This window comes from Lissotriton helveticus, chromosome 6 (genome assembly GCF_964261635.1).
Source record: "Lissotriton helveticus chromosome 6, aLisHel1.1, whole genome shotgun sequence".
Lineage (NCBI taxonomy): Eukaryota > Metazoa > Chordata > Amphibia > Caudata > Salamandridae > Lissotriton > Lissotriton helveticus.
The window spans coordinates 852,314,101-852,339,417 of record NC_136067.1 but is presented as its reverse complement, the minus strand read 5'-3'; positions in this window follow the sequence as shown (position 1 = coordinate 852,339,417).

The following is a 25,317-nucleotide window of genomic DNA, read 5'->3' as shown; positions in this document are numbered from 1 at the left end:
TGGATATTATTATTCTTAAAAGGAAAAAATCCAAGATTATACGGAGGTGGCCTTCCTAATGGTGGCCTTAGACCTTTCTCGGCATAATATTTGTGTATTATCTCTCCCAAAAACAATAAGTGAACAAATAAGAATGGGATGGCATTTATAGAGCTAGCTTTATACGTATATGTAGGTCACCTCTCCAAACACTGGAGAGATACTTTTGTTTCAGGCTATCTGTGATTGAGAGTGGCCTGCCACTGGGAGGACCTGGAAGGGCCTCTTCTTAGGTGCACTTGGGCAGCTCATTTATGTGGTACAATGGACTCAAACCATTAGGAAGTGAGAATATTCTGGGCACTTGCATCCTTGGAACCCTTTGTTTAAAAATAGCCAAAGTCTTGGTTGGGAAGGTCCTGGGATAACGTGGAAAACCCTATTTTGTCTGATGCCCGATGGAGCTACCTGGTTTAGCTATAGGTGAGATGGGCCGTGGACTCCCTCCTTGGTTGTCACCTACCCAGTCGGCCTTTAGACAGACTTAATTTCCTCTCTCCTTGTTGTCTCTTCCCCTATTCTCCCTTTCTCACCTTCCCGGCCCCCTCCCCTCTACGCTCCATTTATTTTGCCCTCCATGTTCTTTAAATGTTTTCCCATTGAGACCTAGCTATTTGGCCAATGCCCGGTGGAGCCACCTGATAGCTATAGAGGAGATGGGTTTTGGGACTTCCCCCTCGACCGTCACCTACCCAGCCGGACTTTGGGCAGACTTTCCTTCGTCTTTCTGCCGCATCTCCCTCCTACCCCTGTACCCTTACCCCCTTCTCCTCTACACTTCACTTATCTCGTCTTCTATGCTCTTGTAATTGTTTGTCTAGCAACTGATGTAAATTGGAACTGATGTAATCTTGAAATTTTGTGGAACCTCATGTAAAGCGCTCTGATACCTCCGGGTCTAGCCAGCGCTATATAAAACTCTTAAAATAAATAAAATTAATTTTCTTTTAAATGACACTCTTAATTAGTAACTTACAGATAGTACTGACATTTTAGGCTTGAGGTGCATCACAGATACCTGCTACCTGGTTCCTCAAATTGACACATCACACATGGTAGGCCTGTTGTGCTGAAAGTTGAGAGCTGCTGGAAGTCTTAAAGAAATGGTGGCACAAACATATCCTTTAGCCCTGGATCTAAAAGGGCTGCAACTAAGTACAAATGTTACTACTCTCTGGTGGCTGCAAGCTTAAACAGTTGCCGAATAGATACCTTGCCATATCGACAATATTGACTGTAGGGAATTTATGTGAATGTCATGGACAGTCTGTGAGTCCTCATGTAATGCAACGACATGACCTATGACCTGCATCAACAACGTGACCCATCGTTTACATACAGAGGATAAAATTGGCCATACACGTATTATTCACAGAGGCTGAGACGGGAAAATGTCAATAGACCTCAAAGGACACTGGGGCAATGGTGCAAACACAGTTCAAAAGACATTGCTGAAGGAGCTGAAAGCCTTCAGGACAGTTTGATCGACTGAAAACACAACTTCAAAGTTGTCATCAGTGAGCCTCTTAATAAGGGAGGATTAAAGTGCTTTTTAATTCCCAGTTGTTGGTGGCAGAGGACAGACGCGGAGCAGAGGTTAGTGACCACTAATGACTGGGAGAAATAGCACTACTTTATGCAAGTGAAACTCATGAAATTGGAAGACACTGGCAGAACTACAGATACCTTGGAGAAAGACAGCATGATTGCCTTTATGTTTTTTTTTGTGCAGAGTTTTATATAGCGCGAACTAGACCCGAACCGAATCAGGTATCAGAGCGCTTTACATATTTTTCCAGTTACGTTACATTTTACGTTTCCAGTTACTTTCATTTTAGGCACGGGGAGATTAAGTGATTTGCCCAGAATCACAGGAGGTTTTGGCGTCGTTACCGAGACTCGAACCCAGATCCCCAGGTCCGAGGTTGAGCGCCCTAGCCGTTAGGCCAACTGCTCTATTCTGGACCTTTTTGAGTTCAACCCATTTCTAACTTTATAGAGAGCCTATAGGATTAAGGCAGAAATAATAATATGAGACACTTCAAGGCAAGTGTTTGTTTACTTTTAGTGTCAGCAGCAGGCAAAAGACATGCTTCTGGCAACTAGACATTGAAGCCCATTCATGCGTGTAGATCCCCAAATACATGCTACCCAAGACGTCTCACACAAAACTATGTTGAACTGGAAGAGATTGCTATCTCGTAGACACAGGCAGAAAAAAATGGAAAACTCTTATGGCCTACTTGACCCTGCCATTGCGCTGACAAACAGAGAGGGCCGTATTAGCGAGTTGACGGCCCAGGCCAAATGGAGGAACTTGTTGGATACGTTTGACCCAATGGACTGGGAAACGTCCTACAAATCTGAAGACCTGGGGCCCTCACAGAAACAGCCAAGAGGAATAACAGAACAGACCGCTTTGGTGGAGAGACTGAGAAGCTGGACGAATTTACTAGGAACTGGGCGAGTTCCTTTAGGGAGTACATGCTAGCTAAGACTGAAATATCTGTAGTTCGTACTCATGGTTAATTGCTTCTTTATTCCCAGCACAATGCCTGTTGCTAGTGCAGAGATTTGGGAGATGTTTCTTCCCTACTGCTCAGTGTAAAACTGTCTCGATTCCGAAGTGGCTTAACATTGCCTTCTAAATAGGGCACCCTTACACGCTGTATTTAGCGTGTAAGGAGAGGGCAATGGGTGTTGCGGTGCAGCACACATTGATTTTGACGATGCCCCCCATTTACAAGGGTGGCCTAAATAGAAGGCAGCACCAAAATCAAGACCAGGTTGGCGAAACAAGGAGAAATGCTTTATTTCTCCTCGTTTTTGCTGTTTCCATGTGTGCTGGCGTGTGCAGCACACATAGAAACAGCAAATTGCCATTGATTGTTTATGTGCAGGAAGGTGTCCCTTCCTGCACACAAACAATCAAAACAAAAAAATTACGTTTTGCAACTTCTATGTGTGCTGTATTAAGCAGCAGACATAGAAGTTTCAAAAGACCATGAATGATTATTTATGTGCAGGAAAGAAGACTTGCCCACTATCCCATGCCGAAGTGCTAATTGAAGGAGATTAGAATCTTAGAATCTAGAACTCGATCTGCCTCTGGACAAATTAGATCACACCACAGACACATACACATACAATACATTATTTACATATATATAATGAATAATATTTTATTTAAAACACGTCCTATTCTATTCTTCTACAACCCAAAAAACTAAAGAAAAGATATTTTGTAATTAAATAAGTAGTTTATCAAATTTATATTCAAATTAATAATTATTAAATAATTCGAACACATCTACATAATATATATATATTTTTTAAATCTTGCCGGTCCTATTCCACAACCCCAACATCTGATTTCCGTTCACTAAAATGTAAAAATAAAATACTTAATTTATCTAATTAATTCACACAATCATTAATTATTCAATATTTAATGTAATGTACTTCATGTTATGCCTCATTTCCAAGTGAGAAACTTGGAATAAGAGTTATTTATTGCACTCGGTAAGTACTTCACTCCTGGTTAATGGTATTTACTGGATGTGATGTGGACAATACCTCATCCACATTCTGCCCACTTTTTTCGGGGCCTAAATTTGCATCGGGTTCGGAATTACAACTTGTTTGATAATTATCACACCCTCATTAATTTCCCTTGATATAATCCAGCTGGGTAACAGTATTTACTGGGTGTGATAAATACGACACATTTTTCCACACAACTTGGACTCGTGAACTAAGTCAACAACTGGTGATTTACCTATGTCCTGTGGGCTTCAGTTCACACTTGCCTTTAGGTGCAACGTTGGCAGGGATCTGTAGAGTGCCAACTTCGCTAAAATAACCAACTGCAAGAGAGCCTTGGATGTAGTTTCGATTTCCCTCAGTGTTTTGCTCTCGAACCTAAGGCGCTTTCTTTGGAACTGCTTTACTTCCAAAGATGTGCTTGTCTCAATTCACAATTTTACTGAAAATGCCAATCTCCCACAGAGGACAACAGAGGGGTTACATATAGATTTCATTCTGAAGCAGCCGAATGCTAATATTGGCAGAAACTCATTTACACTACTTACCTGCTGAAACATTAATATTTATTCCTGTTCCCTTCTTTCTAATGGCCTGCCATCATTCATTGCTCAACCTGCCAGCAGATTTAGATTCAGTACCTCCAATTCTGAAAGTGTCAGTTCTGTTTTTGTCCCTGGGGTTGATGTAAAATATTGGTCGAGAATTATTTGGGGGATTAGCTCTAAATGAAATACATGGTAGCTACTTTAATCTAACATAAATCAAGTTTCGCAACTGTCTAAAAACAAAAAGAAGCAGATTTTCTGACAGCGATTTTGGGCTAGAATCACTATTTGGTAATTGCTATTACTAATGTACTCAAATGAAATCTGGCCCTGATTTCCAAATTAGCGAATCCTAGTGGGTCGCAAATAGACCTACCTCATGAATATTAATGAGGTAGGCCACAATTTGTTACCCACTAGGATTCGCTGCCATCACAGGGAGGGTGAACGTCCGGGGTCAGCAGACCACCATGTCTGTGATTGCTTATAAATAAAGCAACATATATATATATTTTCAAATGCAGCCCGTTTTTCTTAAAGGAAAATGGGATGAGTTTCAAAATAAAAATTACACGTTTCATTTTTATTCTTTAAGAGTTGGCAGTGGTCAGTGGGATCACTGCCTGCTCTTAAAAAATATATTTTCAACATTCTCAAAATGGGAAGGGGTCCTAAAGGGACCCCTTCCCATTTGCGAATGGGTTACCACCAACTTTTAATTGATTGTAAAGTGCAAATGTTTTACAGCCACATTTTGGTTGCAAAACATTAGTGAATACCCTTCAGATTCCCTGTTTGGAAGGGACACCCTGAACACGCTCCATTCAAATAGTGATTCTTATTTTGTACACAAACTGTGATCCGGTCAGCAGCACACATAGAAAGATGAAGTTAAGAGGAGATATAAAGATATTTCTACTCGTTACGCCTCACCAGGGAATGCATAGCATTTTGGCACATTCCCAGGTCTGCCACTTTTTGAAAATCTGGGAATGCGTAAAAATCCATGGATGTTGCATGGGAACACCCACACAACAACCATGGAATGCCCCCATGGAGCAGAGTAACGTACTGCAGCGATTTACTCTGATTGCATTACTCTGGATTTATAAAGCCACTCGGGGACATGCAGGGTGCCTAGGTGTGACTTCATAAATTGCGTTATGGGCTTGCGTTGCACATGCACCACGCTGCATGGTGCAAGCGCGATACAGCACCCCTAAAAAATATTCCCCTAATTACAGAAAAACTTGCACTGGTTTGGTATCCTTTCTTTTGTAATTTGTTTCTACTTATATACAGAATGTTGTTAGGAGAGACAGGGTCAGACCTGAAGCAGGCCTAAATACCTCTCGTGTGAGGATATAGAATAAGGCAGAAACATATTGACTTCTCCCATTGAGTCAAATTGACCTCCTATTTTTAGTTGTCGCTTGACATTTTTTTAGAGCCTACTCACTGCTTACCATTGGTTCGATTCATCATCACTCTCATTTCTTAGCTTCTCTTTGGTAAGCACATGCTGGCTTCACTTCTTCATGTGTTTGTCCCTCCCTTGAAGCACTGCCAAAGTAGTGCTTCCATGCTCAGTGTTCTGGCTGATGAGGACTGAAAGCCTGAAACCGGTCCTAGGATGCTTGTTTCCAGTCCAGGGAGGACCTGGCCTGGCAGTTGGGGCTGGTCTGTTCCTATTGGGCGCAGGGTCAAGACTGAGTTGCATATGGCTGGGTCCACACTGGAATGGCTTGGTGAGCAAAAAAACGATGGATTTAGGCCCAGATCTCTGCACTGGAGTGAATGTATGTCATTGTTCTGCATTCTGTCCATCAATTGTTTTTTTTCCATTTGTCACCACGAGTGGGACGGGATATGCCCAGATGTGGGTCCCGTGCTCTCCATGCCACTGGAGTCAAGCTAACCTGGCTGATGAGGGTTGAAAGCCTGAAACCGGTCCTAGGATGCACCAGGGGCCGTATTGTGCCATGTGGCACATTTTCCTTGTTAGCGCCTGTGCGGTGATAGAAATAACGAAGTTGGATCCGCCTTTCAAAAGATGCCCTGGGTGCTAACAAGGAGAGTGCGCTGTATTACATTTATTGCACTGCCCCCAGGGCAGCCCCAAACTTGTGCTTTCCTGGGGCTAGCGCATTCAAGTGAAATACAGAGGAGCTGCTTCAAAGCTGCTCCATGTTTCACTGTGCAGGTGTAACCTATGGTCACTTTTAAGGGGGATAAGAGATCCTCTTGCAGGCGGGTGCAGTGAGTGACTACACCTGACTGCAAGGGGATGTCTGGGGAGTTCATAGGACCCCTTTCCCCCCTTCAAGAGGGCTCCTATCAGGGAGCACACTGTCAGTGCTCCTTTTGACAGCTTCTTTGCCTCTGCGCCCGCTTCCATAATAGGGAGCAAGCGCAGAGGCAAAGGGATTCCCTCATTTGCAAGGGGACACGCCACCATGCAAATGAAGGAACACCCTCTGGTGATAGCACTGGCGGTATATGTGCACCAGCGCAATCTGTATTACAGAAAGGGACGCACAAGCAACTGCGGTCCTTTCTGTAATACCAAAGTGCCCCATTTGAGTACAAAGTGGGGGCGCTTGTCCATTGCACCCTCGGGACACTTTCTATAATACGGCCCCAGGACTTTTTAGACACAAGAAATCTACTCTGTCCTCGTAATCAGGCCCCAGTGGGGAATAACATGCAGATTTTTGGGCTTTCGGCTTCAGAATCCAAGTCCACGTTATTAGCGGGCCTTTTTCCCCCAGCATGTTTCTGCAGGCTTGACCTGTGGAAATTTATAGGGGGGTTGAGGGTTTTATCATACCCGCTGGTTACTGGGAGCAATAAACTCTGTATTATTTGTAATTCCGAATCCTGAGCAAACAGAGGGGTTGTGCAGTGATTGGAAAACACTGGGCCACTCATAATGAACGTCAGAAGGGTGCCTGTCGAGATATAATTGATGCTATTGCCAATGCAGACTGATAACTTCGAAAGCAAACAGTCACTGAAAGCAGAATTTAGTTTTAAGCATGTGGACAGGCAGTATGGATTTGCTTCTATATCTGAAGTTATGTATTATGGCGTCCGAATCCGAATTTACATCATGATTCATGTAGCTATCAAGTTGGGACCTTTTATCGATTAATACCACTGTTTCTTGGAAAAAGTACAATTTTTGAGAGAAATGTTCTCTCCCTCCCCCTTCTGGAACAAGTCTGCGTCTCACTGGAAGGTAGCAGCGAAGCACTTTTGGGAAGGCTACTGAGGGAATTATGGGGCAAGGTTTGTGGTTTGGGATGGACAATTCCTCGTCTGAGACAGCTTCTGACGTCTCTGTGTGGTTGCGAATTTTTGGATAATGTTCCCTAATGTTCACTGACATATTCGAAATCAATAGCAAATGCTCACTGGGATCAGTGGTAAATATGCACTCAACGTCTCATCCAGGCTCTCTCTTTTTGATACAGCCCAAAGGTGTACTGGGAAATTTAAAAAGCATTTTATACGGTCAGGCACTGTGGATTATATTCCACTGTAAAACAGAGAAAAACAAAGACAAAGAGGGTCATATTTACAACAAAAGTGGCGAAGCGCTTCATTAAGCCAAGAAGGCTAATGCTGTGCTCCATCACTTTAGAAACCAGGGCTGCACCGTATTAACAACAATACGGTGCAGCCCTGTGTTTCTCTCTGCACTGACGCTAAATTTAGCTACCTAGCACCAATGTAGGCACTCTTGTACCATAGTGCAAGGGTGCATACATTATGGGAAATGATTGTTTATGTGCATGGAGGTGTCCCTTCCTGCACATAAACAATCATAAATGGCCATTTGTAACTTCTCTGTGTGCTGCTTGTGCAACACACATGTAAGTTGCAACTGGTCATATTTAAAATGATTGTTTATGTGTGGAAAGAACAACTTCCTGCACATAAACAATCATACATGGGGCCTCATTTATGAGGTTTCCCCATATGGTAGCACCACAGGCCTTCCTGCAACGCTGCCCTACGTAAAAAAAAAAGGCAGGAATATGCCATAACTATCGCACAGTGGGTTGCATGCACCAATGCAGGCACCTTTGCACCCTGATGCAAGGGTGCCCGCATTGCGGGGGTGATTGTTTTTGTGCAGGAAGGGAAACCTTCCTGCACAAAAACAATCACAAGTGGCTTTTTCCTCTTTCTATATGTGCTGCAGAATGGAGCACACATTAAACATGAAAAACAAGATGAAATAAAGATATTTCTCCTCATTATGCCTCCCTTGGGAAGGTGTAAGTTTTTGGTGCTGCCTCAGATGTACGATTTCTTGTAAAACTCAGGCAGTCTTAAAAAGCCATGGATGTTGCTTGGAATGCCCCAGCAACATCTATTGCACGCAGCTTTAACGCAGAAAACTGCATTAAAGGGGACGAGTGGCGGCTCCTCCGTAATAACGGAGGAGCGTTGCCCAACTGCCTGGCTCAGAGCCAGCAAATGTAAAATAAAACAGTGTTCTTGCATTATTTTAGTCAGCATTTGCCTGCTCTTATCCAGTGCTAGAGGGATGGGCGGAGCTGAGACATGGCAAGGGGGTGGAGGAGTGCGACGTGCCCTAAGTGTTCATGTGTGTTTGCCCGGCCGTCACAGGCCGATCAAAACACACATGCACCAGGGGCGTAACACAGGCTCCTGCAGCCCAAGCAGTGCGGGGGGGGGGTCCTAGCTCTAAGGGGCCCATTCGGCACTGCACTCTGGTCGGAGATTTCCTGATTAAGCCAGGGAGGGGGGGCCCCAAGTACCCTGCAGGGAGGCCCCCTCACTTTTCATTACGCCAGTGACATGCACACTTAGGTTTCTCTGGAGAAACCCTCACAAATTCCCTGGCCTGAGCAGAGCGTCTTTCTAGCCCAACCAGATTGGATGGGAGTCTGTCTCAGGGACTTCTGGGACCCAGGAAGAAGACACACAGTGAACACAACGCGACGCTGGAGGTGGACAGCGACCAGCGGCTAAAGATACGTTTAAAAAAAAATCTATTGTTTCTAACCCCAAATCTCAGCACGACCTCTCCCTGCATTCCCCCTTACGCGCTCCCTCTCCAACGCTCCCTCCACCTGTCCCACCACTCTTTATTTGTGATGGCCACCACTGAAGGGGATGATATTTATGACACAGCATTAAGTTAAAAAAAAGTGGTTTAGTGCTGCCTTGTAAATATGGTGCAGGCTCAGGCGCCACAGAACGTCACAAAAAGTGATGTTCTGGCAGGCACAAGGCGCCTCATAAATAAGGCCATGGTGTTTTGCTGTTTCTATGTGTGCTGCACAATGCAGAACACATAGAAGCAGCAAAAACTAGGAGAAATAAATAATTTCTCCTTGTTTCACCTGTTTAAAACCAGTTTTCTCTAGTTTTTTTTTTTTGTATCAAAACTTTTATTCGGTTATCACATAACAGAACCATAAAAAGTACATAAATACAATTGCAATACATGTTTAAATCGCAATGTTATGAAACAGATAAAAACTGTTAAGCATTTAAAAACATTTAGTAAAAAAATGATTGTTAAAAAATAGTGTACAAGGAAGCATGGCATCGTATAATCAGTAGCTCAGACTTTACAGCGAATTTTTAAACACGATTTTAAGAAGCAGGCTACACATTTGGCGGTGTTTTGAGAATCTAGTAACTGCAGGGCCAAGTAAGCAGGCCGACAGGTTCTCAAGCCCATTTCACGAAGAAGGGGAATAATCCAGCGCTTGCGGGGTTGCTCGTAATATCAGCAGAACAAGGTTACGTGCATTGTGGACTGGGATGATATTCCGTCGCAAGGACATTTAATCAAATCATGCGACCAGTTCAGTTCATTGGGGAAAGTAACAAGGCGAAAAAAAGAATTAAAACGAAACCTGGTCAAAACATATTTTTCATGGTTAGTTAAGAAAAAAGTTAAATATGGCTGAATACCAGGAGAGGATTGAACCATTAGGATCTGCACATTAGATGGTTTAATTACTTCTTGGGAAAGACGCAAATCTCTGAGGTGGTTTAAACAGAGATTTTTCAGGGCCTTCCTGGTGATGTCTGATATTGTAATAGGCTCAGAGAAGTAGGATGTGCAGTTCAAATCCTTGAGGAAATTGGAAACGTAAAATAGCCAGGGAATTTTACGCCAATTTGCCAGGGATAAGCAATCGGTTATTAGTGAACGGGTAAGATGGCATTGCGGTTTATTCCAAATACGGTGCCATAAAAGGATCGGCTGGCATCTGCTGTTATCTGTCAGGTAGTCGATGCCCAGCTCGATGTGGCAACCGTATATTGGGGCACTTTGAGGAAGTGCCAAAATGTATTTTAAGAACCCGTTTTGAACCTTTTGTAAGTTATCTAAAGGAGCGTAGCCCCAGACACCTGCGCCATAAGTTGCTACGCTATGGCATTTGGCGTGATAGATTTTAAGCAACTCGGCTGGGGCAGGTTTGCCCAATTTTCTCGAGAAGGAAACAAGAGCTGAAGTTGCTCTCTGATAGAGCAACTTTTTACTTATCATAGCTTGATTCCAGGATAATTGGTCGTCCATTAAAATTCCTAAATAGGGATATTCCCTGGTACATTCTAATCTAGCTTGTTCTATAAAAACAGGTTTTGGGTTCTTCGCCTTGGGGCCGATGTGCATAACAAAGGTTTTATTTTTATTTACTTTCAACCCCAGGGAAAGCATAAACTGACAGTATTTATCCAACTGTCTTTGTAACTGCACTAGTGTTCTTGCTAGGATTACAGAGTCGTCCGCATAGAGTAGCGCGGGAATAGGGCGGTGGTTGATAGATGGAAGGTCCTGGCTCCCTGCTAACATGGCCGATTCCAGCCCGTTGGTGTAAAGATTAAATAAGAAGGGGGCCAGGACACAGCCCTGTCTAACTCCTTTGTTTACTGGGAAGGATGGGGATAGTTCGCCGCCAATCCCATATCTCACGCAAGCAGTAGCAATGGAATAGAGTTCGCGGAGAAATTGGATAAGAGGAGGATCTACCCCCAATTCACTGAGAATAGACCACAGCCTAGAATGTATCACGCAGTCAAATGCTGCGCTAAGATCGACATAAACTAGATACAGATTACCCCCTTTTGCCCCTACGTATTTGCCTATAAGAAGGGTTAGATTCAGTGCCTGCTCAACAGTACCACGTCCCTCCTGGAATCCATACTGGAGGTCTGTGAGAATGTTATTCCCAGACGCCCAGTCCTGGAGACGTTCCAAGATCAGTCGACCAGCGACTTTCCCCAGAGAGTCCAGGAGGGAGATGGGCCTGTAACAGGCTGGGTTATTGCGTTCACCCTTCTTAAAGATTGGGAGCAGGATAGAAGATGACCAAGAATCTATTAGGCCTATCTTAGTGACTGCTGCCATTACCTGGGTGAGGAAGGGTGACCAGAGTTCCATATTGCTTACAAAGAAATCTAGTGGAACCCCGTCAGGGCTGGGTGCCTTACCAGTATTGGAAGATGATAGTGCGTTAATGACCTCGTTATGGTCAAAACAGAGGTCAATCGGAAATATTTGGTCCCCAATACGTTTGCTTTCCATCTGGCCACAGTTATAGTGTCGACGGAGGAATCTCCAAATATCCTTGAATAGTGAGCCACCCACTCATCGGCCGTCACTGCTACATCTAGGTGTTGAGCAGCTGTGGCGTCTACCAAAAAGGGTGATTTGACTGTGCGCCAAAACAAGGAGCTGTCTTTGCGTAGGCAGCTCTCATGCAATTGGGCCCAGAGATTTTTCTTTATTTCCTTTTTGCGATTATGTTGTGCCAATTTGTAAACCCTTCTAAGTTTGGCTATCTCATCAGTGTCTCTGTCTTGACTGTGAAGGGCTCTTTTTAGGGCGGATAAGGCTTTAGGACAGGTTGAATTAAACCAACCTTTGGATTCCTGTTTCCGAGGTTTGTGGTGACAAAATAATTCTGCCCGTATAATTTTTAAGATCTCCAGAAAACTGGATATGATTAGCTGGGGTGAGGAATCTTCTGCCAGACAGTTATTCATCCATGGAAGGGCTTTAGGAATAACTCTGCCAGTAATTACTTCTGGGTCAACTTTGGACCATTTTACGGAAAAGCCATTTACTTTGTCCATGGACAAAGATTGTTGGTTTAATAAGCTGACCCTAGTAAGATGAGGTAGAGCAGTATTAATTGACAGGATGACACTATTTGGAAAGTGGTCACTGGATATATCAGAACCTGTTTTAAATGAATGCAGTTGACCCTTTAGTATTTGGGAGCATAGAATAAAGTCAATGAGACTTGACAGACCCCTACCGTGAAATGTAGGTTTAAATTCAACGGGTGGATCCACAAGGTCATTTGCATAATCCAGCTCCAAAGAAAAAAGACACTCATTCAGGGTATTACCTAGATACGAATGTGTAAAGTGAGTCAGAGAGCAACCATTTTCATCTTGGAGACCACAGATGCCATTCTTATAATTATTGCAGAGAGGAACGTTAAAATCCTCCCCCCCCCCCAATCACATAGCAGGTAAGAGAGGGGTACTTGTTTCGTTGTTCTTTTATAGAAGATGTGATTTCAATTAAAGTTTTGACACATTCAACGGGCTGAAGGTTGTTATAAAAATTAATAAAAAAGTGCAACGTGCACTTGTTAAATGAGACCATTATAATTTGAAAGTTCAAGCTGGTAAGGAGGACAGTTACGTTCGTTGATGGTAGATTATTTGAAAAGTATACTACTAGGCCTCCCTTGGATCTACCATGAGTTGTAGTACTAGCTGGGACATAGTATGTTTTGTAACCCTGGATGTGTATGGGCTCAATGGCCCAGGTTTCCTGTAAGCATACTATTTGGTGTGCATTTACTGTGTCTAACCATGGTTTGTGGTTTATCTTGGAGCGGAGACCTGCTACGTTCCAAAATAGAACAGAAAGCATCCGACTAGGGTTTGCCGGATTACTTGTATTAGAGGGGGCATCAGAAGCTAGAATACCTGGCCGTGGGGGTGAGTGTGGTAATGAGACGATGGAGTGTGATTCAGAATGGTCGTCACAGTTGACAGACTTGTCAAGCAATAGATCTGGGTCTGTTGGACTTGGGAGAACTGCTTGCCTGGAAATACCAGGGGGCTCGGTAGATGTTATTACAACTGAGGACATTAATGATTCATAGGCCATTTCTGCAGAAGAGGATGATGATATTGATCTGGATTTTGCCGTTGTAACTAAAATACTGTTTGTAGGATGTAATCCCAAAGAGAGGATGGCTGGTTGCAATAATTTGGGCTCGAGGAGGGAGAGATCTGTACTATCCTGGCTATTAAGGACTGGTGGTCAATCCACCATTTCCAGGCAGTCAAATCTATGTGCTAGTGGAACACCTCTCCATCCCAAAGATGGAGCAACTTCTCTACCTCCGTAGCCTGGCCAGTCAACCCAGTCTCTTCTTCTGTCCCAATTTCCTACTTGAGTCCAGTTCCATTCTGGTCCTTCATTATATCGGGGTATTGGTGGATAGAAGTAAGAAAGTCTTTTAGTATCTATCCCGTCGTTTGTTGCTTGCGTACCCCAGGAGCAAATATGCTCAACTGTGTGTGGGTCGTCAAAATTAACAATGACGCAGTCTCCCTGGATTCTTTTCGGCTCTTTGCCTATCCAAGGGACCCTGCGGACCATTGATACTCTATTGGCTGTGTACGGTGGAAGAGGTCTGTTGACAGATAGCCAGTGCAATACTTTGTTTCTTAGAGACCAGCCTGGTTCTTCCATGTTTGTACTCAGCTCAGGGACCCCGGTCATAATTACCACGTATGGGCTTGCTTCTGGTGGTAAGTGAATAGGATGACCACCCCTCCCCCTGGCCCTAGAGATAGTATTTTGTGCCCCTGGTGGCTTAGCATGAACAGGCGCCTGAGTTATTTGAGGAGCTGGGATTTTTGTTGTAACAGGACCCTTCTTCGCCACTGTGACAGGGGGCTTATGTTGTACGGCTGATATTACGGTGGCCGGTTTTGTGGCTACCGCCCCGTCCTTGTTAATTTTGGGATTAGATTTTTGCACCACAGTTTGACCAGAACCCATACCCTTTTGGGTTTTAGAAACTGTACTCAAGGCTGCTATCTGCTTTTCAATTTTTAGGAGGGTCTGTTCAATGGGTTGCACATAGGATTTGATTAATTCCCCTAATCTAGTCAGCAGTTGGTTATTTATACCACAGATTTTACATCCTCTTCCCACGTTACTGTTGACACTAAGGTTTGCAGCGTTTGTGGAAAGGTTAATTGTTTCAGGGGATGTGGGGTTTAACTCTTGCTGTATCGAAACAGCTTGACTTGGAGACTGAATAGTGGGTAAAACTTTATTGTTAGGTTGTTTCCTGGAATGGATCGGTTTGTGCGATTTTTTTGATTTCTTATGTTTGGGTATCGCTCCCTCCCTTAATCCCCTATTTTGTGCTATAATGGAGTCCTCCCTGTTCGGGCTCGCAAAAAGAACCTGAGTTTTCTCCAATAGCAAAGATGACTGTGAGTCTGAAAACTCTAAAGATTCAGACAGGTCAACAGTACATGGGACAGTGTGTGTTTCGACATGCACTTCCAATAGTGAGCCGGGTTACAAGGGGCGTGCGGGTATTTTCGCAACAGCAAGAGAGCCCAACGAGGATCGTTTGGCCTTGGCCAAATCCTGTGAAACCCTTCGTTCCAGCAGGATTATGCCCTGGTCAATTGCCTCGTTAGCCCTGGAAATAAATTGGTCAATTGGGCCAGTTATCTGAGCAGCACCTTGTGCTGTTTTACTTCTGGTACCTCTGGTTGTCATGGTCAGATTGCAAAACTATCAGGGATGGTACAATATAACAACAGATATAAGAATGGTATTAGTCCAATAGTGATAGACAGAATGTGTTCGCAATGCAAATGTTAATGAGGTGGCCCAGTCCAGTCTTACCCGGTCTTTAACGGGCTTAAACGGGCCCGCCCTTGGCCCGGGCTTCGCCCGGCGTCCCGCGAGGCGGGGCTTACACCCTTCTTATGCGCCTCCTGGCGCTGTCGGCTGATGTCACTGCCGCAGAGGATGCCGGTAATGGTAGTCCCCGCCCGAACTCCGCTTGGCGGTCGCGCTGGTGAGTTGTTAGGACCAGCGGGACGGCAGGAGGCAGGCAGGGGGGTCAAGCAGCTTTGGGAGGAAACTTGTGGCACTGACGACCAGCGTCCGTAGATCGATTCTGAAACTTTGCAAGAAAGAGGTCCCACTCGCCAGGGGCTTACACCCTTCTTATGCGCCTCCTGGCGCTGTCGGCTGATGTCACTGCCGCAGAGGATGCCGGGAATGGTAGTCCCCACCCGAACTCCGCTCGGCGGTCGCGCTGGTGAGTTGTTAGGACCAGCGAGACGGCAGGAGGCAGGCAGGGGGGTCAAGCAGCTTTGGAAGGAAACTTGTGGCACTGACGACCAGCGTCCGTAGATCGATTCTGAAACTTTGCAAGAAAGAGGTCCCCTAGTTCTAGAGGTCTCTAGTTTTAATTTTGGCCCTGCCCCATATTTACGTCACCCAGCGTCAAAATCAGTGAGTATTGCAGTGGAACGCCCACTGCAACACCCATTGCCCACCCCTTTCCGGGTAATTGTAGCGTATACGGGTGCCTTATTCACAAGGCGGCGGGGAGAGGAGTTGGCCTAACGGCTAGGGCAGTCGACCTCGCATCTGAGGAACTGGGTTCGAGTCTCGGCAATGACGCTGAACATCCTTTGATTCTGGGGAAATCACTTAATCTCCCTGTGCCTAACAAGAATGAATGTGTGTCCTCATCTAACGTAACTGGTGCTATGTGAAGCGCTCTGATACCCGATTTGGGTCAAGTTCGCACTATATAAAAAAAAAGTGACTTAACGCCACCTTGTGAATAAGGCAAAGCCCCTATCGCCACAGGAACGTCGGAAAAAGTGACGTCCCTATGGCGATAGAGGCTTGCAAATATGCCCCAGAGAGCACCAACAGCGGCTTTTCATCTGAAACTTGTCTAACTGATGAGGATAAACCTTTATTATCAGAAGGATTAGAGGGTGATTTTAATGATTTGAAGAAAGATGTGACTTTGCTGCAAAGCTTATCTCAGAATAATGAGCACATTCATTTTGGTTAAAACATGACTTAATCTGTAACTTCTACCCCATTATTCTACAATATAGTCTCAATCTATCTTCCTTTTAATGGTGCTGCACGGAGGATTCGTCTAAAGCTGCCGAAAAAGATGTAGTCGAAAATGCAACAGAAAGAAAAGTTTGTAATAACTTTATGAGATTAGCTCATTAAGAAAATTAATGACCAGATCATTATTAAAAACTGCGATAAAGGTGTCAGGTTAGCTAGATAGATAGATTCATAACAGAAAAGAGATTTAAAGGAAAGTTAATTATTTTCTGGTTTATGATAAATTGAGATGGATTCCATTAGTACTCCCATGGAACTGAGAAATTAAATTGGTGACAAGGCTTACCGAAGTATGTAGTTAGCATAAATGAGTTTTAATTATAAAATATGTTGTGTATTGCTGTACTTTACACGTGGCAAAAACAGACTGCTTTAAAAGCAAGACTACAACTCTAATACCGGATACCTCACAGTAGCTAGACCCTGAACTAGATATTTACAAGATAAGCTACATTTCCTAATGGTACACTGCCACTGGCTTTTATTTTTAAAGACCATATAAACGTCAGTATATATTAATGACTAATAAGATAACTGAATTTTATATTTCGGTGTTATAATCATTATTGTGCTCTGAGCACACTGTATGCTATGGACAATAAACGTTTATTTTTTGTCCAAGTTATCACTCTGAGAACTGAGGTGCTAAAGGGATGCACACATTTATGAAATTAATGCAGTGATAGGGAAATGTGAGTTTTATATTTGGGAGTTGTATGTCACAATGTTGCATTGTATTGCTATTTAGGCACACATGTTTCTTAGAACTTGGGCCTGACATAACAATTTCTTTTATATTTTTGTATATTATTTCTTATCAGGTCATTGAGGACCACAAAATGAGCACAGTTGAAATATACTACAGATGACTAAAAAGACATGTGGCACGTGTGGTCTCCAGCACTTTGCTACAGGCAAAGTGTTGCATTTACAACCTCTGTTCAGATCACTAGTCCTGCACACTGGACAGATTTTGGAAAATAATCAAATTCACTTCTTTTCTTACTGTATTAACAGCTTTGAGGGATTTTCTTTGTTTTTCCTTAGTGTCTTCTTTACGCTCTATGGGGCATATTCTCAGGGATTTATCGCCGAGTTATCAGCACTTTATCACAGCCAAAGTGGCGATGAATATACCGCCCCATTATCAAGCTGGTGCTAACAGCCGATATCACCAGTTTACCTACGATAGCAGCCGCAAAAAACCTCGCCACAGATTACCCTGGCAACTATCGCTAATGAGGCAGAGTAGGTGTTGCGGTGCAAAAAGCCGCGACAACACCACTCCGCAACATTCACAACGATCAGCCAGATCGGCAATAGGAACGCAAAACAGGCGACAAGGCACTTTAGCAGCAGGAAATTAACACCTTGCTCTGACCTGGTGTAAAGTTGGACGACAACATGCACCAGAAAAGGGAGCCCAGCCCCGACCCACACCTGAAGATCAACAGATGACATGGAGCTACTGATCATGCAGCACGGAGCCCCAACAGGGCCACATCACCCACCGCCACCATCCGCAGGCCTGCCCCCCATACCCCCTAGACCCCCCCAGAGCACTACAGAGGCAGCGCAGACAAAGACGGAGGAACTTCAGAAAACGCACCAACCTCACAGACCCAACACCAGAGAATGCCATTGCCCACTACAGGCTCGAAAGGACAACCATCCTTTGCATCCTGACCATCATTGCCCACGGGTTGACGGTACCAACACAGCAGACAACCAACATGCCACCTCAGACAAAGCTGCTGGCAGTGCTGCATCGGTTGGCCTCTGGTACCTTCCAACTAACAACTGCCAAGTTGGAGGAGTCACCCAGCCAGCCCAATCCAAGTTCCTCACAACTGTCTTGGATGCCATCATCAGCTTGGTACCACAGTACCTACATATGCTGACCCTTGTGATGAATAACCGATAAATGTGTTTTCTAAATTGGGGTACGGTACACTGAGTTTAACATAACGGGAGACTCCTAAGGGGGAGGTTGAGTGGTTGGATAGGGGTAATCGAGTTGGGCTTGCACTGATATCCAGCAATTACCTATTGGGGTCTGTGACAGGTTAAATGTTGGGAAAGGGGAACAGGGAGATACAGAAAAGCAGATGCAAGACCATCTTGCCGAACAGATGCAATTGTTTTTCACTTTTAGGTTTCTGGCATTTTCCCAGCTAACGGTGCCCGGCCTCCGGGATGTGGGCTAAATGGCTGTGTGATGCTTAATTAACGGCCTGTGAATTGCAGCTGTCAGAGGCGGGAAAGTCGGAACAAGTGATTGTGTATCTTATGACTCTGCAATAAAAACACATTTTACAAAAAAAATTGATACCACAATACCTATACTTCCCCTACACTGCGCAGGAACAGCTGGAAACCAAGCAAGGCATCTACACCATAGCTGGCCCCCCGCACGTGTTAGTGGGGACAATTAACTGCACACATGTCCTACTTGTGCCTCCTGCCGACACTTCACATAATCACCGCACTAGAAAGCACACACATTCCATCAATGTCCAGGCAACTGTGGACCAATGGGGAATCTCCACCAACGTCGTCGCCAACTACCTGGGCAGTGTGCATGATTCCTACATCGACCAACAGTCCATCATCAACCAGCGCCACTAGGATGGCATCCATGTAAATGCACTGCTCGTTGGTAAGTACCAAATGTACACACCACACACCTCAACTCCACAATCATGCAACTTACAACACTGGGAATGCACACGTTACAAACTCACATACAACATGCCAAACAACATGCCCAAACACCAGACACGACAGCACAACTTACTGTGGGAACCTGGGCCAGCCATGTACATAAGCCATCTACGGCATGGCACCTCAGCCACACAATAGCAAATTGTGGGAACTAGGCATATGCGAAGGAGGCAAGTGACCCATGAATAAGAATGTACACAATGCCAAGTGTGGTGTGGATGTGCTAAACAGGCTGCAGTATGCAGACCACAGACATATCCATGTTGACATACACTGCTGGTGTATGGAGTGTAGTGGACAGTGGACGCAACCATGTGACCCCAGCCTATGGGGAAGATTGCAGAAATGTAGCTTGTTACGTCCTCCATGGGAAGATTGCAGAAATGTAGCTTGTTACGTCCTCCATGTAAGTGTGAGCGGAGTGGGCTGGCCTGGGGTACGCCAGGCCAGCGTAGGGATGTGAATAAAAAGCACGTACTCTGGGCGTGGTCCTCTTTCGGAATGCCCAACGTGTTTGCCCGGGCGGCGCCTCTCATCCTGCCATGAGGCCGACGCCGTGAGCGGTGTTGCCTGAGATCCTGTGCGCCTGCTGCACCCCGGACCACTGGTCCCCGAACCCGTCTTACCTGCCCCTGCGCACCCAGGCCTCACTGCTCATCTACTGACACTGGTCAGTGGTCAAAGAGGGCCCACCACGTGCCGGTGCAATCTCCAGGCCCGAGGCCCATGACCTTGGCAGCCTGCTCAGAGCATCACGGCTTCCGCGAGCAAGGCCCGCAGTTCTCCTTTCTTGTTGACGTACTTCACCGGCATACACAGTGGACAAGTAGGTCACACATTTGGGACTGAGTCTTGATTGATTCATGGCAGAGTTTATATCATTGTACCGGCCTCATCGCAGACTGCATCCCCTCTCAGCCCCGGTGCCACTAAGTCTGTTTCTCAACATTCATGGACACCCTCTGGTTGAACTTTGGTGGCATCTGAGTCTATGGACTGGGGGTTGTCTTCATCCTCATGTAGCCGATACTGACTTGGTGATAATAACGAGGCTGTAGTATTCCACTCCTCAATTTGCCACTTCCGGACGGCTTCTGCCCTCTGCATCATGCCCTGGAGGACACCTTCCACTGTCCCACCGCAACCCGCTGCTACATTCACCTTCGACATCGACGAGGAACAGCTCAGTCCACGTGGCCCTACCTTAGTGCACTGCAAGTCACCGTCCCGTGGCGGTGCGCCTGTGCCAGCCGCAGTGCATCCGGTGCCACTAACTCTGTGCAGCTCAAGTCAGGGACCATTTCTGATTGAGTTGTGTGCTGTGGAGAGCTCACACAGCAATGTCACCTCAGGCAGTGTGGGAGACCTGGGAGGATGATGAGGAAGATGATGCAGGTGTAACACAACCCACTGCAGCTGCATCAGGAATATCCCGAAGTGACACAATCCTAGACAATTTATTCACATGGGCACGCTCAGCTCTAGTGCCCCAACCTCAGTGCACTGCAATGTACGGACATTTCTGTTTGCATATTGGGTGACCTCTGTACTTGCTCCGGCTACCACCATGATGCTTTGCAGTAGTTTCTGTAATTCTGGTGTTTTCTGTTTCCGTTTTAATAGTGATCACTGTTCAAGTTGTTGCCAGCACCAACCACTCCATGAGGGCTGGCTTACACTCACCCCACTCACATCCAGTACAGGCGTCACTGTACATGTGACCCTGCCAATAAAGTGGCCGGGCGCACGTGCCCGTAGGTAGTTCCACAAACTATCTGCGTGTGTCTGTGTGGTCATAATGTATGCATTAGGGCCCCAGGCCCTACAACATTACATTGTGCTTGGTACAGTGGACGCAAACATGTCACCGCAGGCAACGGGTAAGACGATGGACATGTAGCTTTGTCGTCACCACTGAATACGTAAGAGGAGTGGACTGGCCATTGTACACAGGTCCAGCGTGGGTGTGTGAATGATAATTCCGGGGCTCTGGGCGTGGTTAAGTGCAGGTAATGTGCAAATGCATGTGTCTCTGTCACAGTGTGGGTCTCCTTTGTGAAGTGTAGGTGGTCTCTGATTGGACTTAGACACCCATGTATGTGATCTAGTTCGGCTTCCATGAGGTCGGACCCCACCCGCACACGTTTGACCACCTCCTTTTGGCATTCCTACACTTGGCATTGGCATGCGATGTGTGCCTCGGTGAAGTGTTGGGAGCCAGCCGTGGTGGAGGTTGCTTCCTGCTGTGTGGTCTGTGCAGGGGCTGGGGTCTCCTCTATGTAGCTTAGCTGCCCTGCTCCTGGAGGTGGGTTGCCTAAGATGTCAATGAGCTGTTGTAGGGCGTCGGTGTCGAAGGTGTAGTGATCCTCTCCAGCATCACTGATGAGTTGTCTGGTCTGCTCTGCTGAAGGTGTTGTCTGTCCCACCTGCAATGAGAAGGGGAGATGCATTTTGACATTGTGTTGACATGTATGTTGGCGCATTGTTCTAGTTTGCATGCAGACAGTATGACAATGTTCATTGTGAGTGTTTGGGAGGTGCTGACTATTTGATGCGGGACAGTGGACATTTGGACTACATGATGGATATGAGGTTGTACACGTATATTTCTATCTCACAGTTTCCTGCTACGTTAGATGTGATTGGCATGTTTTTACGCATGAGTGGACCCAGTTGTGTCCTCTGTTCTGCAGTGTAGGTGTTGCACTTTGTACCACATTGTCGTCAATGTGGATGTGCTGTTATTGCTATGTGTATGTGCAGCATTGTGGAAAGGCCCCCCTGCAGCTGTGATTTTGCTGCCCCTTATCCCTCTGAGGCGGTGTGCCTTTGACTTTTGTGCTTTTACAGTGCTGAGATGTTGGCCACTTGGGTAATTTCTGCTCTTGGACGGTTATTGTACTCTTGTGCATTGTTTGTCTGCAGATGTGTTGTTGATGTCAGGGGATGTTTGTGCACGTGGTTGTGTCAGAGTGTGACCTGCTCCTTTCCGTATGTTGTCCACACTCAGCCACCTCAGTGTCGTTGCGTGCACAATGTCATAATGATTGCACTGCAGCCATGCTGATCGTCATGTATTGTCACTTGCATTGTCAGTGTGGCTCACAAATATGCGCTGTGCAGGGTTTCACATGTGTGCATGTGTTGGTTGTAGCATTGTTGATGTGTTGGGTGGGAACCCTTTGGGCACATGGTGTACGGTGACCTACTTGGTGTTTGTGTGTGTGCTGCAGTGTGCCACGGGGATCGGGGACATGATCCTGGGTCATTGTGGGTGTGCAGTGTGCTACACATCATTGTGCATGTGTGCCATTGTGCCCATCTCCCCCCGTCCTCCCAGTCCCTGTTGATGTTGTGTAGGGTCCTATGGAGCTGTGTCCGGACTCCCAACTCCTTACACCGTCTCCACACTGATGACTGTGACCTCCATTTCCTCCAGCTCCTTCTGTGGTGCAGGACTCCCACCTCCTTGCTGCCTTCCTGTTGGCAGTGGGTTTCAGCTTGCTTTGCCTTTTAACATCATGCCAGCGCCTTTTGGCCTCCTCCATTGACCTCCTCAACACTCCGACTGCATTCACGTTTGTCAACTTGAAGTTCAGTTGATGATAGCGTTTTGTAACCTCATGACGCTGATCTGGTTTTCCTGTTGACTGCACCCCATCTTCCTCTTCCTCTTCTCCTTGATCTTCCCGGACCCGAGGTTCCTTGCTGGTGGTCTGCGTTCTGTGGTCTTTGGGGCGTTGACCTCTGCACTCAGTCCGGGTGCATCCATGGTGCTACGTAGTTTATTTTTGTTTCCCTTTGTTTTTGTTCTGCTTTTATGGTGCCTTTTCCTGCTTGACGCGTGGGAATTGCAGGACTGTTGCTGGGTTTAGCAGATTTTTGTGTCGCGATTGGCCTCATCGCAAGTTTTTTTGAGTTCGTGTTTTGCATTTTTGCAGCGTTGCGTTGAATTTATCACAGACATTTGACACGTTATCATTATCATGAGCCTATCGCATGTTACCGCCGTGCTGAGAATACAACGTTAACACAGCGTCATTTTTGCGCAATAGACTGCGATGTGAAGAGTTGCATTAAGCTAATTTTGTGGTAATTATCACACGTTCTTGAGAATATCCTCCTTTTAGTGTTTGCATGTTCAATGACTGTGCTTAAATATCTTTGGCACTTTGTCTTACTTTACATTTATTCATTGACGGCAACGCTTTGATATATGTTGGATGTGAGCCTCATGTCTTCAGATGCAAACCAGGGTTCTCCAAAGTCAGTCCTGGAGGGCCAGATCCCTGCCGGATTTTAAGCATATCCCCATTTAGATATATGTACTTATCTTAAAAATTTGGCATGGATCCGGCCCTCCGGGACTGACTGTGGAGAACTCTGAAGTAGACAATCCAAAAGTAAGCCTTTATTCCAGAGTGGCAATTCAACCCTCTCACTCTTAGCCTTTGCAAACAATGCACAATATATGCCAGCAGTTCCAAGTGGTAGACACCATTACTGATTTTTTGTGGACCGGTGCTTATTTTTTCATCATCTGACTTTCTTCCAGAGCAAGGGAGAGTAATGTAGAAATGGGAGCAAAAGGTGGAAGGAAATGGAGAGGAAAACAGTGAGAAAGTGAGGGTGGAAAGAACCTGCAAGAGTGACATAAAGCGATAGGAAGTGTGGGTGCTGGAAGAAAGAGGCATGAGGTGGAATCAAGACTAGTCAGCCGTGGCAATCTGCAACCCCAGCATTAAGCAGCACCTCTGCACTTCCTTAAGTTAAAAAAAAATTAAGCCCTGCTCTTCAATTTACTGAATAGCTATTGAGCTTTATAATCAACGGCCCGAATTTGTTCCGTTACCAGTTTTTGACAATTCTGTAAAATGTATTACTCCTGACACTTAATACTGATTTGAGCTCATTGGTATTTGAGTGCTAGCTTTGCTGCCAGGAATCTTAGATGCCAACACTGAGATGGCTTTGACTTTGACTGTTGCCCTTTAGAGCATTTTCTGTGATGGAGCATGCGCAGTATCCTTAACGCGTACCAATAATATAAATTTTATGATGTCCTGCTGTAAATCAACCATCTCCAGGGGCAAACCACATTATCCCCTGCAGATCCAAGCTTTAATAACGGTTCCTTTAATAACGGTTCCTCCACTTCTCTGGCTTCCTTAGGCCATGTACCAAAGTTGTGGGACACTTCAGTTGTATCTTTTTTTAAATCTTTTTATTGAAACAAAACAGCTCCATCAAAAAGACACATCAGGTAGCAGTGGAGATGCAGTGGTATTCATACATTAAATGCTGAGAACAAACCAGTCGACAATAGACAGTGTAACAGTCTGTCCCAAGGTCTTGCCCCAGCAATGTGCAAGTGGGTCCGCTAGGCCGCCCCCACCTCCCCGCGATGCCCCCTCCTTAACCAGAATCCTCCCCCGCCCTTCCTCCCCCCCAGACTCGCCCTGGTGCGTGCAAAACCTGTCACCAGCTGAGGCTCATGGCCTTCCAGGAGATGATTGTATCAAGTATGTACAGTATGTGGTGCTTGGTGGGGGAATCCCTACTGTGAAGCATCTGGGATATCCATCCATTCCCCTCTGTACCTCCTCCAAGCCTGCAATATTTTTTCCCATTTTTTGGGGCAGCCTCGACTATTATAGACGACTTTCTCTGCCCTCTGACACCAGTCCATATCTCGGTCCCATTTCTCTATGGTTGGTATCAAATCATTCCCCCAGAGTCGTGTGATGTTTCTCTTGGCCACCATGCTTGCAAAGGCCAACCAGACCTTATCTCCCTTGGGCCATGTAACATCACTTGTGACCCCCAGAACGTGCCATCTGGCCTCCAGTGGTACCTCCGCCCCCACCACCTCCTCCATTATGTCCTTCAGTCTGACCCAATATGTACGGATTTTAGGGCAGTCCCAAAGGATGTGGAAGAATGTGCCCTCTTCCCACAACCTCTCAAACAGAAGTGCGATGTCGCATATCCCATCTTAAATTGCACCGTTCGAGGGGTGTAGGACCTATGGAGGATGCGTAGCTGCACCAATCTGAACCTAGCTCGAATCGCCACCTCTCTAGGACATTGCAAGGCCTCATTCCAGTCATCATCTTCTAACAAACCAAGGTCGGCTTCCCATTTTTCCCGTAGTGGCCCAAGTGTGTCTGGAACATTATTGATAAGCTTCTTGTAGGTAAGTGAGATGGCCTTATCTATCATGGGGTCCAACAGTAACCTGTC